Source organism: Rhinoderma darwinii, chromosome 4 (genome assembly GCF_050947455.1).
Source record: "Rhinoderma darwinii isolate aRhiDar2 chromosome 4, aRhiDar2.hap1, whole genome shotgun sequence".
NCBI lineage: Eukaryota > Metazoa > Chordata > Amphibia > Anura > Rhinodermatidae > Rhinoderma > Rhinoderma darwinii.
The window spans coordinates 33,647,872-33,652,825 of NC_134690.1; the positions used below are offsets into that span (position 1 = coordinate 33,647,872).

Consider the following 4,954-nt stretch of genomic DNA (forward strand, 5'->3'; position numbering starts at 1 on the left):
CCAGAACACAAAATCCTTGCTTCTGCATTGATGTCCTCATCTGGGGTGTGCACACAAAGGGACACCGGAGGAGTTTAGGAGAGGGGATAACGGCAATGAACTTTTGATAGGAGCGGCCAGAGAGGGGTGGAAATGCTCAATAGGTGAAATGCTGGTGACAGGTTCCCTTTAAATTATGTACATGATGATGTGCTCAATGCCATCTACAGGTGACCCGTTGAGAGTGTCCTTACCAACTACAGCACAATCTGGAACTGCAGTGTTATCAAAAAAAGCACGTTTTATAAACTTTTTGACCCCCTTTATTCATGTAAACACCACATACAATATGAATGTTACATACATTGTAAACTAAGATCATTACATTATTATATTAAGAATTTATTACCACTGTCTATAAAGAAAAAACAAAAAGGTTAAACATGAACATTCCTTTTCGTATATCCCAATCTTGGTTTTCTTCTAAGGATCGTACGGTCCTGTTGCCATCCTGCACATTAGCTGATTGGCACTGCAAGAGAGGAAAGAAATGCTCAGCTTTATCGTAGCCCAAAAAATACAGAAACCTATGATGGGTGAGATGTAACGCAATCAGACAGTATTCTGCAAATATTTGTCATGTACAATGACACTTTTTCTACAAGGTTCTTAATATGTGTGTATATGTATATATATATATATATATATATATATATATATACAATTACCGTTCAAAAGTTTAGGGTCACTTAGATATTTCCTTATTTTTGAAAAAAAAGCACAGTTTTGTTCAATGAAGATAACATTAAATTAATCAAAAATACACTCTATACATTGTTAATGTGCTAAATGACTATTCTAGCTGCAAACGTCTGGTTTTTAATGCAATATCTACATAGGTGTATAGAGGCCCATTTCCAGCAACCATCACTCCAGTGTTGTAATGGTACATTGTGTTTGCTAACTGTGTTAGAAGGCTAATGGATGATTAGAAAACACTTGAAAACCCTTGTGCAATTATGTTAGCACCGCTGTAAACAGTTTTGCTGTTTAGAGGAGCTATAAAACTGACCTTCCTTTGAGCTAGTTGAGAATCTGGAGCATTACATTTGTGGGTTCGATTAAACTCTCAAAATGGCTAGAAAAAGACAGCTTTCATGTGAAACTCGATAGTCTATTCTTGTTCTTAGAAATGAAGGCTATTCCATGCGAGAAATTTCCAAGAAACTGAAGATTTCCTACAACGGTGTGTACTACTCCCTTCAGAGGACAGCACAAACAGGCTCTAACCAGAGCAGAAAGAGAAGTGGGAGGCCCCGCTGCACAACTGAGCAACAAGACAAGTACATTAGAGTCTCTAGTTTGAGAAATAGACGCCTCACAGGTCCTCAACTGGCAGCTTCATTAAATAGTACCCGCAAAACGCCAGTGTTAACGTCTACAGTGAAGAGGCGGCTCCGGGATGCTGGCCTTCAGGGCAGAGTGGCAAAGAAAAAGCCATATCTGAGACTGGCTAATAAAAGGAAAAGATTAATATGGGCAAAAGCACACAGACATTGGACAGAGGAAGATTGGAAAAAAGTGTTATGGACAGACGAATCGAAGTTTGAGGTGTTTGGATCACATAGAAGAACATTTGTGTGACGCAGAACAACTGAAAAGATGCTGGAAGAGTGCCTGACACCATCTGTCAAGCATGGTGGAGGTAATGTGATGGTTTGGGGTTGCTTTGGTGCTGGTAAAGTGGGAGATTTGTACAAGGTAAAAGGGATTTTGAATAAGGAAGGCTATCACTCCATTTTGCAGCGCCATGCCATACCCTGTGGACAGCGCTTGATTGGAGCCATTTTCATCCTACAACAGGACAATGACCCAAAGCACACCTCCAAATTATGCAAGAACTATTTAGGGAAGAAGCAGGCAGCTGGTATTCTATCTGTAATGGAGTGGCCAGCGCAGTCACCAGATCTCAACCCCATAGAGCTGTTGTGGGAGCAGCTTGACCGTATGGTACGCAAGAAGTGCCCATCAAGCCAATCCAACTTGTGGGAGAGGCTTCTGGAAGCATGGGGTGAAATTTCTCTGCCGATTACCTCAGCAAATTAACAGCTAGAATGCCAAGGGTCTGCAATGCTGTAATTGCTGCAAATGGAGCATTCTTTGACGAAAGCAAAGTTTGAAGGAGAAAATTATTATTTCAAATATAAATCATTATTTCTAACCTTGTCAATGTCTTGACTATATTTTCTAGTCATTTTGCAACTCATTTGATAAATATAAGTGTGACTTTTCATGGGTGACCCCAAACTTTTGAACGGAAGTGTATATATATATATATATATATATATATATATATATACACACATCACTATAAAATATACATATAAGTGAGATGCATGCGTTTGCCAATGGAATGTATTCAGAGTTCAGGTCCCCTGTGAAATACAGTTGAAGTAATTCTTTAGCATGAATTGTTTTAGAATAATTAGGAACCATGCAGGCAGGTCGGCGACTTTGGTAGTGAACAACCAATATTGTCACAGAATGGATTTTTAAAGGCGTTGTCCATGTTGGACAATTTCTTTTTGCTAGAAGGGTCCACAATTAATAAGCTGATCATAGGATGTCCTGCTGTTTGGACCCCCCGGGAATCAGCTGGGATCTGTGGGGGAACCAGGCATCTCCTTTAATAAAACTATACAGTCAGTAACCAAAATGACAAAATTTGTTGTAGTGTAGAGCTATGGCGTCCGTTCAAAAGAGTAGACACCCTAACACAATTCATTGGTATTTCTGGTTCCCAGGGTGGGTATGAACTGTTGTTCCCAGGTATTTCTACCTAGGAATAGGTGTGTACCCTATCTTTGTATACTAATATACACACGATTTACAAACATGGGGGGAGCAGTGAAGGTTTTTAGACTTGTAAATAGTTCAATAACCTAAAACGGTTGTCCATAGCCTCAAAAATGTCTGACTATTTCACTTTTTGTCCTATTTGTAATTACAGGTTACTTTTATCACTTAGGGAGATATGCACGTCAAAGATTAATTTATCTAGGTTTTCCACAAATGAATATCACTGTGGGATAAAGCATGATCTATTTGTATCTGATCAGGTAAAGTGTGTTCCCCTTTTCCATTTTGTATCTGTGTTCTGTTCTGGCTCATAAAGAGTCCCAAGTGGGGGACCCCACTCCATGAGGTCCTCATAGGGTATATGACCAGGATTTGTCTTTATTAGGCAACCCATTTACGTCATTGACATTTTATGGCCTCAACCTTGGTGTACAAGGAAAGGACAATACCCATACAGCTATACTTGTGTGGTCAGTAAGGTCTGAAATATGACAGTGGCTGGTAAAATAATTTGAAAACTGCTCAACGTGGTTCAACAAATATCTGATCTCACTTACCAAACTTATACTTTGCATAAAACCCATTATATTCAATAAGATTCCCACTGTGGAACTGTAGAAGTACTATATTGCCAGTAGACGCCACCTGTATGTTGTCAAGACGTCCACAATATGTGCCCAGGATTGGGGATGTGGTTAACGGACCATCTCTAATTATCAAATACTCTGGGATGCATTTTGGTGAATTTTGAATCCCAAAAAATAGGAAGTTTAGAACCACCTGTAAAAAAAAAAAACATGTAAAGGATGTATGCGTGAGTCTGGGATTGGTGGAATTACAATACAGTACAATGGGGTGATTGTCAATTTAATATTTTGACTATGCCACCACTGCTTCTCAAAAAGTGGGCGTCACTAGTGGTCGACATCCATACCAAAATATGGGCATATGGATGTCGTGTGGAAAGTGTGCTGGATAACAGGCCACACAGCGCCCACATGTAAGCCACAGTGCCCATTATCAGTCAATGTACCCAGTCGCCCCCGGCCTTTTTTGCCACAAGAAGAAATGTAGATGTTCCCTCCTGTCCTGTGGAATCTGGGGTGTTTGGCAGGCATGCAGTGCCCTGTAAGGAACTGTATGGCACCTCACCAGTTAGGGCCCTTGCACAAGACCGTCATGCCGCCCGAGTCCCGTCCGTGGAAAGATAGGACATGTTCTCTCTTTCCATGGATCGGAACATCGGGTCCTTGTTCATGGACCCAATTCACCCACTTGTTCTTGGACCCAATTCACCCACAATTCAGGTGCCACTCGAATGCCATGAAATATGGTCCTAGTGGCACTTGGTCGTGTGCAACTGGGTATAGGCCCAACTCACAGTTTGAGAAGCAATGCTTTAAACAATGATTTTTGTTGCGTAAAATCAACATTGACATTATTTTCATATCGAATATTATGATAAACAGACTGCATCGATAACAACAAATATCTTGAGTCAATCAGAAATGTGGGATTGTACATTTTGGAATGTGATGTAAATGTCCAGTCGCACTTCAAACCTAATGAAAATCATGAGAGATTATCAGCCTTTGAGATGTAACTTTTTACCGTATATCCTTCAGGGGCTATGATGCTGTATACAACGTCCAGATGGTTTGGATATATATTAGGAAATCCTGGAGATTTCACAATCCCGGTTTGCGCCACGAAGGTCTCTCCGTATTTCACTATGTGAAAAGAATTTGACTTAGTGTTCATTCTCGGTTTGTTTAAATCATAACTTTTTAGTGTGTAAGTTTAAAAAAAGTCATAGTAGTCACCTTTTTCTTGTCTATAATAATCCAGAAGAACAAGTAGGAGTGTAAAACAGAGTTATGGGGTCTCATATCAAAACTTTAAATGGGTTCCCACTTTACCATGACTACTTTCAGCAGGAAGTCAGTTCACGACATGAAGTCCTCAGTGGTCTCCGGTGTTTCTCGTCCTTTCTTTGGTGGATGAATGTTCTGCATTTAATTTTCCACTGCCGTTCCCTCTACTCATGGCCGGCGTCAGCACCTGACAAACCCGGGCAAGTTGCAGGGCCCACTACCCTTGTGGGGCCCCGTCGTCA

The 4,954-nt window shown here is 40.5% G+C and overlaps 1 long non-coding RNA gene across 1 annotated transcript; it reads right to left on the reverse strand.

Moving 5' to 3' along the window:
* Positions 1 to 305: 305 nt before the first annotated feature.
* Positions 306 to 4,564, reverse strand: LOC142760660 (uncharacterized). The gene is made up of 3 exons (XR_012883340.1): positions 4,450 to 4,564; positions 3,396 to 3,618; positions 306 to 511 (listed from the first exon to the last, which is right to left on the reverse strand). It is a non-coding gene; the product is annotated as an uncharacterized LOC142760660 (long non-coding RNA).
* Positions 4,565 to 4,954: the final 390 nt, after the last annotated feature.